Here is a 16,072-nt window from a genome sequence, read left to right on the forward strand (position 1 = left end):
CTATACCCTTATCTGTGATAGAGTTTCACTCACAAATTAGGCACAGTAAGAGATTAACAACAACAATACAATAGAATAATTGCAACATATTGTGATAAAAGTTATTTAAAATTTATTAGGTTTTATATATGTGTGGTTTTTTGAGACAGGGTCTGGCTATATAGTTCAGGCTGGCCTTGAACTCACTAGATAGTCTAGCCTGGCCTCAAACTCATGGTGAGCCTCCTGCTTCAGCCTACTGAGTATAGAATTACAGGTGTGGGCCGCCGTACCTGGATAGTTATTCATTTCTATAATTTTCCATTTAATTTATTTTTTTGTGTAGAAGGTAATCCACAAGTGCTGAGCTGGTTTTTTGACAGGAAAATATTGAGGTATTATTGGTTTGGGAAATATGCAAGAGATTTTTGTTGTTTTATTTCACTGGGGAAGGTACTGCATCCTAAGAAAAATGTTCTTTTACTTATTGGTCACAAAAAATATGTGTCTGTCAAAAATGTTTGAACTAGGTTAATCCACAAGTAACTTCAACATGAGCACTGTTAATGAGAAGATGTGCCTGTAATCCCAGAACTCTGGGAGTGTGGGGCAGGAGGATCACAAGTTCAAGAATAACTTATGAAATTTAGCCACTTAGCAAGACCTATCTCAACATTTAAAATATTAAATCTATTTTTAAATGGCCAGGTATATAACTCAGTGCAAAGGCTCTAGGTTTAATCTAAAGTACTAGGGAAAAAAAGACAGATCTAAAGAGAGTCAAGCTTGTCTACATTTAGGTATGAGAAGAGGAGGAAAAATAATGAAAACATCTCCCTTGGTGAAAGCACCTTCACCCGCACACACACATACGCACGCACACACACACACACACACACACACACATATTTAATTGGTTCTGTGATTTATAGGGTGTTTCACACTTTTCCCACCCACTTACACTATTACAATATTAATCATTTTCCATGGCCAGTTATAGGATTTAAAACTCAGAGCCCTGTAAGACCACCAGCAGTATGACATCAAGTAGAAATAGACTCTGTTTCCCTACTCCCACCTTCAGGTGTTTATTTGCCATATTCTGATCTTTAAGGGAAAGAAACAAAATTGTCTAAGCAAGATGATGCCAGAAGAACAAACAAAACAAAAAAGGAAAAAAAAATCCAGTTTGGAAAGATGAACCATATGAAATGTGAAAAAGTCCCAGAAAGTGGAGTTTTCCTCTCTGGCTTCAGTTCCAGGGTGTTCCAGGATGTTCTTCATATCCAAGCTGAGGCATCACAAACTCCCTACCTGGGAACTCACTGAAGGCAGCTGAAGACCCAATGGTCCCTGGCCTTGCCCCGTTGGCCTGGACCTCAGGTTGTGGTCTTGAGGTCAAAGATACTGCTTGTCATTAAGCTTTTCCAAATTCAAATATCTGCCATGACCTTATTGTAAATGTAATTTAGAAAGCTGGCTGTCTTCTCCAGACTAACTTTAAAGGGGTGACGTAGACTGAGGCAGTATTTGAAGGAATTTAAAAAACAGCATCTATGGGCTATTTGCTCTCACTTGTATTTTCATATTCAGGCAATGAGAAGATTCTTAAAATAGGATCAGAGCTATTAGGAATTCAGAATCATCCAAAACATGACTACATGTATCCAACGCTCACATGTAAGTGTGGCAGAGGTCTTTGAGGAATCATATATGCAATTACCCAGCATCAAACAGGGTGAACTGAATTATTCTGCAACAGCAAGCACTTTCAACACATAGTGGGTGAGTGTCATGAAAATGAATGTTGTTGCTTACCCTACACATCGCATAGAGATAATCAGTAAGGATATCTACACCTCAGGGGATACGGCTTAAAGGATCCACATGTGCTTCTAGGATTCTCCAGACACCGGAAGGAAGTCTGGTATATGTAGCCCGTAAAGCTTCTGCCCAGAAGTGAGACACATTACATTCACTCCCATTCTTAGGCAAATTCCTAGACATGCAATCCTATCACTATCTGTGAAAGGAAAGCTGCAAAAACTATGAACGGATTGTGCGACTCCATCCATTTTACGAAAGGTCTCCATCAGCTTTAACTACTGTCTTTACCCAAAATATAAAGGTTAACTCTGTACAAAAACTGAGACAGAACAGACAGAAAAGCATATGAGTTTGAATATGACATTCCACAAGATCATCTCTTAATGCCACCCAGGAAAGACACCTGGATGATGTCCAATTATATTTTATGTGGTCCTTGCTTGGGCTTTCCTTCTTCCCTTCAAACCAATTAACAAACCTCTTCCTGGTCTATACTTTAAATGTTTTCTTTCTCATATTTTTTAAAGATTTCACTTTCAATCTCCTACTGTTACATTATGAATTCTTTGGAACAAAGTGATATATTCGGCAAATTCCCTTGTGATATTTTCAAAGCTTTTAAAGACTTAATGACATTAATTCACTATTTTTTTCCCACTCAGAATCATTCCAGGGCTTGTCCATTTCAAGTTTTGACTATATTAGGGCAAAGAAAATAAAGATTTTATTCCTGCCTTTGTAGAATCCCATCTCATCCTGGAGAAACGGTGCATAAACAATGAACTACCACAAGAAAAAAAAATAATAATAAGGAAAAAAGTCCAGCATAATATTGTTTCAGGCCCCTATCACCAGAATTAATTACAGGCATATTCTTAAATCCCCACTGGTGGGTCCTGCAGAACAGAAGGGTGTTAGAAGAGGTGATAAGTTGCATTTTTGGGAAACTCTGGCTTATGTTCAATTAATAAAGACTGTAAAGGAGTTACAACATAGTGTAGACTACAGATGTAGAAATAATTATCTTGCTCAAGGGTAACTGACTTTTCCCAATTACCTAGAAGGAAGCAGAAATTCACTGTGTACTTGTTTGCTTGCTTCATTTTTACCCAGTTATCACAGATAATTGGTAAAGCTAACAAATCAAGCTAAATGCATGAAATGAACTCAAATTATTCCCCTCCCCTTTGCACATATGAAAATACCTGAGCTTGGGCTTCCTTTTCTTTGCCGTGTATTACCTGTAAGGTGCTATGTCTAGTTGCTTATCTAAATGATTATATTTCAAAATTGGCGTGAGGGAGGGTCAGTATTGAAGTTAATCGGACGCGAGCGTGTGTGTGTGTGTGTGTGTGTGTGTGTGTGTGTGTGTGTGTGCAGTGGGGAGAGAGAGAGAGAGAGAGAGAGAGAGAGCGCTTTTGAAATTCTCTCACCCTCCAGAGTTCCTTCCAGTAAACTCGCTGCCTGGCTTACCACTGTTACTCTGCTACTTCCGTAAAAGTGCCATTGCTACAAAACCATTTTTACTTTTATTCTAACGCAGGCGTGAGCAGCTGCCTGAGGAGCTGGGGGAACTGTCTGATAGTGCTATCTCCGGCATCTGCCAGTGGCTATGAAAACCTAAAGCTTCAGTTCCACTCAAGGGTGAAGCAAGCCCTTGGGTGGAGCTGTCCTCATTTAGGATGGCTTCTCGTTATTTCATCTACATTCGGGGAACTCATTTAAGTTTTAAAAGCCTGCTTCTGTGGAAAGAGAAGTCTGAAATTACAACCACGAGCCACAGAGTTAGAATCACGGTGGAGAGCGAATACAAACTACATGAGTCAGGCCCTCCCTTTTTCCAGGTCCACTCTTCCTCAGCATACCGGCTGGAGGCAGTAAGGAAGTCCATTCGATTACAACCACCTAGGGCTTCCTTCGTCAAGAGAACTGTGTGCCCACCATGGCCCACAGCAGCGGGCAAATTGACACTGCATTACCAGAGAATATGGATCTAGGTGCTTTCATGGAGGTTCAACATGAAATCTGGGATACCTCCTCTCAGTGGGGTTTTGCTTTGTCAAAACCAGGATGCTATCCTTTCTTTCCGAAATAAGGAAAACAGTGCATTGCCGCTGCTTAGAAATATGCACATTCTGATTCCTCCTACTTCATTGTAGTCTTCTCTACATGGGTAACATTATTTATCCACCATTATCATCTTTCTTAAAAATTAATAATGTTCAAAGCATTTATGACAGCTTAGTTAAGTGTTAGGCTCACAAGTGGCCTTGCAAGAGCTATTACTCTGTCCTAGCCATAAATTCAGTCTGCTATCGAGTCTCATATGTGAATGAAAAGGGTGAAAACTGAATTCTAGTGCCTAAAGAGTACGGGCAGATGTTCTGGGATTGTCATCTCTGCTTGTCTTTGTTCATGCTTACATACTGATGGCTGGACATGGCCTTTTCACCTCACTTTCAGAATGTTTCCATTGATAAATATTCGACAGCTTATACACAAGTCATTGCACTGTCATCTTCTCAAACCTTTTCCATTTCTCTTCCAAAAAGGGGAGCGGATGTAAGTTGAAAAGTTTTACTATTTTGCACGTTATCTGTAACAGAACTGCCCATCCTTTGAAGTACCCTTCTTTAAAAAAAAAAAACTAGAGAAGCCAAAGGCAAGTCTTTGTAATTGCTTTCTCTCCCTGTTCTTGCACGTTCACCCCTGACGAAGGAGCCTATGACAGATAATTTCAGTGATTCTGGCTTCGTGACAACACAAGATCAAAAGTCCTCCACCTCTGAGATAACTTCCCTGCATCAGTAAGCACCTGCTTGGCCTCCTTCGGGGCTGTGAAGAGAGCCACGAGTGGTGGAACTGAGGAACTTCGGAAGACCCTGATGGCAGGGACTGAAGCCACAGATTTGAACAAACCAAAAAAGTAAATAAATAAATAAAAGCCCAGCCAGGGACTTGGTGATATTTATGTTTAAAGACTGCACCGGCAGGACAGCGTTTGTGGGGCTTCTCCAAGTAGAATGTACCAGCCATCAGTAAAATGCTCCACTCAGCCGAGTACATCCTATCTTTTCCTTCATCATGCATAAAATCCCCGTTGGCTCTGAGTGTTTTCTGAGGACGGGAGCTGTGTGACATAAATCTCTGCTGATCTTTGTAAAGGAATCTTCGGTTGTCTCTAGGGATCATGGCCCTACCTCAGTTCCATCCTGGATCTGCCAGTAGTGGTGAAACACAGAATAGAGGCTGTACTTATCCTCCGGGTGTGGGCAAACTCATGAGCATGATTCTTGTTGGCCGCAAAACAAATGTTTCTTACAAATATTTGTTACTTTATGTTCAGTTTTGTTCTTGGAGGAGTGTAATTCTTAGCAAAATGGAAGCTAATATATTTTTGTGGCTCTTTCTTCTTTTTCTTTCCTTCATCCTCTTTCCTGTCACACACATATCCCCACTGTCCGTGTGTCTGCAACACATGTGCACGATATTTATATTAGATCATCTTACAATGTTATTTCCTGGTCTTTTTACCATACATCATTTTCCCAATGAAAAACTTCATTTCCTGAATATCTGATTCATGTTGATAATCTATCTCCTATTATTTTCCAAAAAAGGTATGAAAATAAAAAATGTGTCCTAAATAATTGTTCACTAAGCATATAAATAAATTCAGCTTTTTAAAATGTTTCACTGATGTACTTTTCCTTAAAAGAAGTCAGGAGACCTTAAAGCTGCCCATTAGCTCCCTATTCATCCTAGACAGGGTGCTGACTTTTTCACATCCCATCTCTAACTCTTTCTGCAATCATTTTTTCCTCCTTTCCAGATACACCTGTGTTCTTACCAATCTACACTTCTTTCAGTTGCTCTAACAGAAGGTGTTCTATCATAGTTTTGAAAACCCGTCCTTCTATTCCACTCATGAACTTAGGTCTCCCTTCAAATTACAGAGAATCTTCCTTCCTTGTGAATCCTTATGTAATTCTCAGAGCAACTCATTGTCTGAACTTCATGACACTTTCTAACTCTGCAAGCTCACTACTCATGCAGTAAACACGATAGCATGCTTGTTTATTCAGCACTGTGCTACACATACACACATATAAACACACCATGCATACTTCTGTGAAGATAGCTATTATATCTTATTCTTGGTGTTTAAGCAGCCAGCCTAGCACCTAAAAAGATTAAGTGTTAAGTATACACTTGTTGAATGAAAGAATGACTAAAATAATGAATACATAAAATGCGCAGGGATTTAGAGCTTAAAAAGATTAATGACTTATTTTGTTTTGCTGTTTTGTTTCGAGACAGGATCTCACCATGTTGTGCAAGCTGGCCTTGAACTCACTAAGTAGCCCAGACTGGCCTTGAACTCACAGGGAGCCTCCTGCCTCAGCCTCCCAAGTGCTGGGATTACAGGCGTGCACCACCATGCCTGGCAATGAACCTCTGTTTGAATCCTCTTTAACCACTTCTATCTTTTAATCTGGGGCAAGTTCATTCCCCTCCTAACGTGTGAGTTTTTCAGTTCAAAAATATAGCTCTTTTATAATAGATTTGTGATTAAGTTGTATCATATAATCCACGGGAACACTTGGCAGTGTCTAGAAGTTGAAGAATTGGTAGGAGAAGAAGAATAAAGAGGAAGGGAGCTAAGCAAAAGAAAAGAAAAGGAGGAGGGAGAAAGGAGAAGGGTGGAGGAAAAGCAGAAGAGTCCGTGGAAATAAAGATATCCTCCCCAAAATGTAGATGGAGAAGTGAGGATAAGGCAGACCACATTTTTCTAATGAAATAGTAATTCATTCCCCACTCCCCCATCCTTTCTGGTGCTGGGGATTGAACCCAGAGCCTTGCAAGTGTGCGACCACTGAATCAGCTGTCTGGTTCCCAAAGAGGAGACTTACTGAGAGTCTCCATTGGAATACACCAGAAGGAAAAGAAATGGTAATGACAAAAAGAAATCCTCATATGCCTGCTGGATTTATTCATCCTTTCTTACACCTTTTCAACTAACTCAGCAAGACAAATGGAAGGAGGAGGGGTACATAGGAAAACATGTTTTAATAAGTGAAACGAGTGCAAAAACTTTTTTTCTGTCTCTTTGAAATACGTTAGCAATAAAGAAAAACACACTTAAGCATGCTCCTCTTCGGGATGGTTCTTCTCAGGGCAGGATGCCTACTGAGAGTGAAACATCAAAGCAATATCCCCAAGACGTTGTCCAGAATGAGAGGAACTTTAAAAAGTTTGGTAATAGGAGGCATTTTTAAAATTACCATTCTGTATTGTCACAACCATCATGGGCATGTTTGAAAAGGAAGGGAAGAACGGGGCTTTCCAGAGAGTCAAATATCATTAACAAAAAGACTCCCAAATCAATTGTTCTATCTACATCAAAGCCATGGCCAATAAATGCGGTCTCACAAAGAAACGTTTATTCTTGGCTTATTGAGGGGATTTTAGTGGAAGAGTGGGAGAGCGGCTCAGGGCTCTCACCTTCAGGAAGGGTGGAGAGGAAAGGGAGAGATTCTCCATTAACCTTTTGAATAAACTTTATCCCCAGAAAAGGGAGCATTAGACAAATGTGGGCTAGGAGAGCCCAGCGGTGCTCAGGGGCAAATCCTAAGATTTCATAGTACCTGTTGCTGCGCACCCTATAAACTGGAGCAAAAAGCCATCAGGGTAAGAGGTTTTGGAGGGAGTCATGTTTTATTTTGTTTTGTTTTGCTGCCATACTGGAAATTGAACCCAGGTCCTCCGTACCGAGCTACATTTCCAGCCATTTAGTATTTATTTCGAGATGAGGACTTGTTGAGTTGTGAAGTTGCCCGGGAGGAGCTCAAACTCACCATCCTCCTGCCTCAGCCTCACAGTGCTTGGATGACAGGTGTGAGCCTCTACGCCAGCTGTGTACAGTTTCTCCCATATTCACATCTATCATTACACACACACACACAAACGCACACACACATGCATGTGTGCGAGATGAACCAAAATTTCTCCCACGTTCTCTCAATTTCCCCCGCATCTGTGCTATACAAACGCTAGTAGTCTCAATGATGATGGAGCAATAATTATCGTTAAGTCACTCTGATATCACAGGAGCTCAAACGTGGAAAACTGATTGAATGATAAATGGTTTTAAGAATTCTCAGTGTCGGGCTGAGGCAGGAGAATCGCTGTGAATTCGAGACCAGCCTGGGCTACCTAGTGAGTTCCAGGTCAGTCTCAACTACCCAGTGAGACCCTGTCTCAAAAAAGAAAAAAAAGAATTCTCAGTATCCCTCGAGTCATCTATTTATTTAGAGGCGTGGCCCATGCTACAAAGAAAATTCTCAAGCCAAAATGAAGTTTTGTTTCCAAAGTGTTCTTTGACATATAAATAATCAAGTTATCCTAACTTTAATAGCTTCTTTATATACACATGTGCACCTACCTTCTCTACGTGCAACATACCTGTATCAACTTTGCAAGATCTGCTGTCCTCTTTCTTTCTGGGATCCTCAACACTGTGATTTTCCATCCAGTAAGACTTCATTTTCTTAATTTAATACTTGTGCTGTCACCAAAGCGAACCTATATCCCCACATAGGCACAGTTATTGATGTTATTATAAAAGTGATTAATAAGAGAGAATTTCCTGTTTCCAAAGTTGTTGCCGAAAGGAGTGGGCTCTGAGACTACTGGGGAGAAGGTCTGGAAATGTCCAGTTTCTATCTCCCATCACAGACACAAACGCAATGATACTTTATTGAACATCCATGATTTGCTTGGCACTGCTTGGCTCACAGGAGAAAGGTTCTGGTTCTGTCCAGTGGGGTTCTCAGAACAAAGCTTACAAGACATTAAAGACATGAGGAACTGGCAAGAGTGGGGAGCAAGCTATGCCTGTGGCCGACAGTACCATTGACATAATCATTAAAACCAGGCACCTAACGCACCGCATAATGTAGGCCCAAAACACAGGAAAATATAGGATTTTTTCCACACTGTAACCACAGGCTCCTGTTGTGATTGGTAGGCAATGGAAAAAAGAGTGATAAATTCCTTCCTAGGTAATCCAGGAGAGGGTAGTGTTGTTGTTATATATGTTCTCATCACGTATTATACACCCACAGTTTCACGGCTTGTGTCGGACTAGATACATGGCCTGGGTAGCCTCAGCAGGCAAAGGGATATTATCCAGATTGTGTAGAATATGAACTTGCGAAAACCAGTGTCTTACCTAAGAACAGTCAATTCCAGGGTGATATCCCAGGACATGCAATCTAAGGACTACAGATGACTTTAGATTACATAAAGAAAGGCACATTTTTGAAATGCTCATGCCCTGTCTCAGTGACTCCAGGATATTATAGCGGAAGAGCATAACCTGGGTGACTCATAAGCAATATAAATATAGTTCTCACAGTTCTGCTGGGTGGAAGGCTAGGGCCATAACACTCCCCAAATACAGGTTGAATAGAAAGCATCCTGTCCAAAGATGACAGAATTTGTGGCAGGCAAGATAATGCTCCCCGATTATGCCCCTGCCCTCATCTCTGGAGCCTATAAATATTACCTTGCATACTTAAGGAACACTTCGTTGGTGTGGCTACATTGAGTAGCTTCTTACGAGGAGATTCTCCTCAATCACAAGGGTCCCGATGAAGGACAGGGAGAGTCAGAGCAGAAGATGGGATAAACAAAGGGGAAGTTTAGATGACGTGAGAAAGAAGACAGGAACCAAGGAAAAACCAAGGAAAGCAGGCGGCTTCTAGAAACCATGAATGAATCCTCTACCCTCTAGAATCACCAAGAAGAATGACATTTTGTGACATCTAAATTAATGGACCTCTGCTTTCCAGAAGTCCCACATAATGCATTTGTTCTATTTCGGGCCATAACTGTTCACGCAATTTGTTATGTCAGCAACATGAATCTAAACAGGGATTTAAAAAGTCATCTGTATATGCAAGGTTGGTTTAATAGATGCAAACAATAAATGTAATACATCACATAAACAGAATCTGACCAACTCAATGGACACAGAAAAAGCCTTTGACAAAATATGCCAAACTTTCATGATTAAAAAAGAAAACAATAGGTGTAGAAAGACTTTATCTCAATCTCATAAAAGCCATTTATGGCAAACCTACTGCCAACATCTCATTGAGTGAGAAAAGCTGAAAGCTTTCTCTTTAAAATCAGGAACATTACAAGAATATCCACTGTCATGACTCCTGCTCTGCATAGTAATTAAAACATTAGCAAGAGCAATTAGGTAAGAAAAAGAAATAGAAAAGGAAGAAGTCAAATTATTGTTATTTGAGATGACACAATTTTCTACACAGAAGACTCCAAAAAAATCCACCCAAAAAACTTTTTAAAAAAAAACCAAGTTCAGTAGTGCAGGAGAATACAAAATCAACACATACATACACAAATCAATAGCATTCCTATTCACAAATAATGACCCCACAAAGAAAGCAATTAGAAATAAAATACTATTCACAACAACACCAACAAAAATTATATACTTAAGAATTAACTAAAAAAGTAAAAGATCTATATGATGAAAACTACAGTACTCTGAAAAAGGAAATTAAAGAGAAAAGATATCCACTATTCCTGGATAGGTAGAACAAAAATTGTCATTATGCCCATATTTCCAAAACTGATGTACAAATTTAATGCAATCCTCTCCCCACCGCAAAAAAATAAAAAAAAATAAAAAAAACAGCATTCTTCATAGAACTGAAAAAATAATCCTAAGCTTCATACAGAACTGGAAGAGACCCAGAATAGCCAAAGAAATCCTGGCTAAGGAGAATAAAACAAGAGGCATCAGCTTCTCAGAACTGAAGTTTTAATACAAAGCTACTGTGATAAAAACAGCATGGTATTGGCACCCTCCCAAAAAAAGAGACATGAGGATTTGATGTTTGATAATAGGGCCAAAAACATACACTGGAGGAAAGATAGCCTCTTTAATAAATGGTATTGGGAAAACTGGCTAAGCACATGCAGAAGATTATATCTAGACCCATACCTCTCACCATGTACTAAACTTAAATCACAAAGGATTAAAGAGCTAAATGTTAAACTAGGAACACTTAACCTATTGGAAGACAAAATAAGTACATCTCTTGAAGTCACAGGACAGATAGGCAAGGACTTTCTAAACAGAGCTCCAGTTGCATGGGAAATTGTTCTGAGAATCCTAAATCCAAATTAATTAAATCCAAATTATTACCAAATTAAAAACCTTCTGCACAGCAAAGGAAACAACCAACAGAGTAAAGAGAAAATCCACAGAAGGGGGAAAATTGCCAGCTATTCCTTGGACAGAGGGAAAATAACTAGAATATACAAAGAACTAAAAAATTAGAATGCCAAAGGGAAAAGAAAAAAATGTGAGAGAATGAAAAGATGAAAATAAAGTGTTTGTAGATGGGGAGGGGAGGAGGGGGTGAAGGGAGGGTAGAGGTAAGGGGAAAAAATGAGAATCAAGACTTGTCATGTAAAGGTACATGATCCCAACAATGAATGTAACTGTACTGTATCCCTAAATGTACCAATAAACTCAATAAAAAAAAAATTAGAATGCCAAAATTTAAAAAATGGCAAGCAAAGCAAATATTTGTGCTTCACAGAAGTACAAAGGCTAATAAGTCCATACAGAAATACATCAGAGAAATACAAATTAAAACTTGGTTTCCACATTAGAGAACGGCCATCGTCACAAAAGCAAATAATAACAAGTGACAGAGAGGTTGTGGGCAAAAGGGAAAGCGTCCCCCTACATTGTTGGTGGGATGTAAATTAGTACAACCATTCTGAAGTGTGTGTGTGGAGGGCTCGCTTAGGCATCATGTATTCTGAAGATGGTAAGATACAGAGAAGATTAGACCGGCCCCCATGCGAAGATGATGCAGAAATTTGAAAATCAATGTGGACAGCCCTCCAAAAACTGAAACTAGAAATTCCATTTGATCCATCTATTTCCTTTCTAGACATTTTCCTGAAAAAGGTAAAAACATCACATTCCAATGATACATGCATACCAACATTTTGGGAGCCCGAGTCATAATAGATAAAACTTGAAAACAGCCTATATGTCCCTCAGTGGATGAATAAGGAGAATGTGGTGTTTACACACAGTGGAATACTACTCTGCCATAAAGAAAGACAAACTAAAGTCATCTGTAGGAAAATGGATATAACTTGAGACCATAATGTTAAGTGAAATAAAGCAAACCTACAAGCTTCATTATCATATGGTTTCTGTTACATGAGAAACCCAAAGTAAAAATAAGGAGCAAAATCAAAGACAGATCATAGGATAGAGGGACACAGATCTTTCCCTAAGGGGAAGGGGGTCGAGAGGTGGAAGGAGGGAAGAGACTCCACAGGGGTACAAGAAGAAAAAAGAAATTAGAATGTGTTATGCAAATGTACGGCCCTACACAAAGAATGTAAATATGATGTACGGCAAGCTGCACAGACCCCCTAAAGAAAGCAAGGAGATCAAGAGATGGGTGGGTTGGGGCAGGAGGGCAGGGAAAGGGGATAAAACAGGAAGACGTGTTATGTTCACATACCAACTTCCCATACGAAATGTCAACACTGTGTACTAACACACGTCCTAATAAAATAAAACTTAGAAACTAAAGTCATTGCAAGACACACAGAAAAACAATTCATCCATATAGTACACTCTCGGCAATGGGCACATCTGGATTCTACCCATATCCTGACCCCTTCAGAGAGTATAGGAGATTATTTCATAGCAAATTGCCCATCTCTCAAAATGTATGTGTTTGAGGTATATGTTAACAATATTTCTATATTTCAGGTATCACTTAATTTTGGGAAAATGAATCCTTTGGCTTCCCCACATAGCTCTTCGACAGTTCAGAACAGTCCAGAAAATGTGTAAACTGTGCCTCTGTGATAAATACTCAAAATCACCCTTAGAGGCTTTCTCTCTGCCTCTGCGCCTAAGTGGGGGCAAGCAGGTAGTCCCCAGAGAGCAACGAAATAAGTCTTTCTTCCATACTGCTTGGATTTTCAAATGGTGTTGTCATGTTATTACACCTCTGAGGCACAGGTTTCTGTCCTGTAATGGATTTCTTTTTTTTTTTCTCATTGAGTTTATTGGTACATTTTAGGTATACAGTACAGTTACATTCATCATCAGGATCTTGTACCTTTACATGACAGGTCTTGGTTCTCATTTTTTCCCCTTATCACTGCCCCCCCTTCACCCCCTCCTCCCTTCCCTATTTACAAATATTCACAAAAAGGGGCTCTAGATTTCCCTCCCCCAGATCCAACCACGTGAAGACACAAGTTGGTAACCCACATGAGTCCCTTCACCAGGACCAACTGTGTTGGCAACTGATCAGCATCTTGCAGACTCCAGAAAAGTCAGAAATAAGTATCTCTTGTTTATAAGTCCATGGTCTATGTTGTTCATAAGTTACAGCCTGTGATGCTTCATTACAACAGCTCAAAATGGGTGACGTATACTCCTCTAAATACTAGAAGGCTGAGCAAAAATCTATGTGGAAAAGGTTTCCAGGATCTTAAAAATAAGCAGCAGAATACTGCAGCTCCAGGGAGGAAGCAAATGAAGTGAATCTTGGGCATCCCCTGTCTGCCTGTCAGAAGTTGATGAACCATAAGGCAGCCAGGAATATTTGAAGCTCATTGTGGTGGTCTTAATGAGTTGGACAGAAAACTTATTGAGGTTGAGCAAGACTTAGTGGCTGTAACCTAAATACCAAAAATTGTAGAGGTTACTTTAATCTGAACTGAGTCCTCTCTGTCCCCAAATTAATACCATGAGCCCTGTGTGATGATATTTGGTGGTAGAATCTGTAAGAGGGTTATTAGGGTCAGACAAGATTGCATGGGTGGGGCCACATAATCTGTGTCTTTTCAAACTGAGGAAAAGAGAAATTTTCTTTCCCTCCCTGATTGTTAAATGAGGACCCAGCAAGGAGGCTGCCACGAATGGAGAAAGAAAGACTTCACCAGACATCAGCCTTGCTAGTACCTTGATCTTGTACTTCCCTCCCTCTAGAACTATGGGAAATAAGCTCTTTCGATTGACGCACCATTTATGGCATTTCGTTACGACAGCCAAGCCGACCAAGACAGGGGTGTCAAGAACGACAGGGCCCATTTAGTCTATTTGAACAGTCGATTTTGTATCTGCTCCTTAGTAGCACAGGTATATTTTGAAATTATTTCTCTGGCAGAAGACCAGAGAAATATAAATTAGTCATTTAGTAGGATATCGGAGAAATACAAGCTAAACACTTTCCAGGGTCACACAGGGCTAAAAGTCGATCCAGTTCCTACTTGCTGACATTCAGAGTCCTTATTCCACACCTGAGCCTTAATGGACTTCCAGCCAAGGCCCAGACAAAGAGCAGGCCACAGTTAGCCTCTCAGACCTCTCTGTATTCATTACAACAAAGCTCAGGAACAAACCTCAGAAGGAACAAATCCAAATTATTTAGTCTTGCACTGTTACCACCCTTTAGAGGAACACAATGAAGTTCAAAACTAAAAAAATGGTATTGATGATAATGGCTGGGAAGATAATTTTGTCCAGGATTAGGCCAAAATACAGTTAAAAAAAAATACCCAGAAATGATAGAGAAGATGCAGGATGGAATTAGCAAGACTTGGAACCTCTATCAAGGAAATGATAATTGCAATAAATTAAGAGAAAATATAATGAATAGAATAGATTGTTTTTTAAAAAGTGAATCAAGTGGGATTTTTGTGAGTAAAAATATCCAAAATTAAAAACAATAATAATTGGACCATATTACAATATATTTGACACTGTAGAAGGAAAGACTAGTGAACTCAAAGCCGAACTGTAAAGTCGGCTTTACTATCTAAAGATAGTCCCTCCCCTCTATTAAATTCTCTTGGAGGCTTTGTCAAAATTAACTGCTCATATAAATGTAGGTGTATTTCAGACTTTTCATTCTGTTCCACTAACCTACATTTTTATTCTTAAGCTACTACCGCACTACAAAGTGGCACCTGTTACTAGATATTTAGCCCAAATAGTTATAAATACGTCGCCTATGAAAAGACCTTTATGTGAATGTTCACAGTAGCATTATTAGCATTTCATCCCCAAATTGGCAAAGACCCATACGTCCACCCACAGGTGACCAGACCAGCAAATCGCATCATTGCTATGGAGTGAAACAACAATTACAAAGAAGAGACTCCTGGGGCATGCCACGCCATAGACAGATCTCAAACTTACCAGCTGGAAAAGCAAAAACGTTACTCAAGAGTACATACTCTGGGATTTTTATTACAAAATTCTAAAAGGGAGAAGCCTGTCAGTGGTTGTCTGTCAGTGGTTGTCTATAGGTTGTCTGTAGGTTGTCTGTCTTATATGCTTGGAATTAACAGGAAAGGGGTACAGTCTATCAGGAATAGAATCGCTCTATAATTAGATTGTGGAGGTGGCTACACATATAACAAGATTCTCAAACTCTTTCAAAAATCTCTCAAATATCAAAATCTATAATACTCCCTCCCACCTCTGCAACCTTTGATTGTACTTGTTCCTTGACACCAGGTCTGCATGTTCTAGCTCTGTCTTGTGTGGATGAGTTCTTTCCTGCGTGGCATTTAAGCAGTTCAAGCACATGGACCCCTGGGTTCATCCACAGTTCATGAGTCACACCAGTAAACTCAGATATGTAAGAGTTTTCAGACACCGAATACTCATGTTTCCTCCCGGGCTATCTGTGATAGCTACTCAAACCTGTAGAATAATGACTAACAACTGGTGACAAAAGGTAGGTATTTGAAGAATGACAGAAACAGGAAGAAACACATATCTGAGGAAAGATATTAACTGTCTCTTCTTTGACGAGTGACTTCCAGAGAACCAATATGTTACTACATCAAAGTGTCCCTTATGCTTTTGAAGGAGGTTATTTGTCTGCTCAAAGATATTACGAAAGCTATACTCAGTGATAACAGTTACTACTTTTCCATCCCCTGGCTGGTATAGAATTACAACCCAAGGGAATAACAATTAAATATTGTCAAAGCCTGTGGTTTCCACCGTTAAAATCCATATATGGGATTTTTACGTTTCTTAGTGCGTGGCATTACTGTAAAGTCCACTATAAAATAACACTTGAAAAACTGAACGGCCATTCCATCAGGATTCTAGAAGTCAAGTCCAGTTGAAATGCTGCACCATCTTAAAGGTGTTTTGACC

The sequence above is a fragment of the Fukomys damarensis genome, unplaced genomic scaffold, assembly GCF_012274545.1.
Source record: "Fukomys damarensis isolate Sample0158 unplaced genomic scaffold, DMR_v1.0_HiC HiC_scaffold_23, whole genome shotgun sequence".
NCBI classification, from domain to species: domain Eukaryota; kingdom Metazoa; phylum Chordata; class Mammalia; order Rodentia; family Bathyergidae; genus Fukomys; species Fukomys damarensis.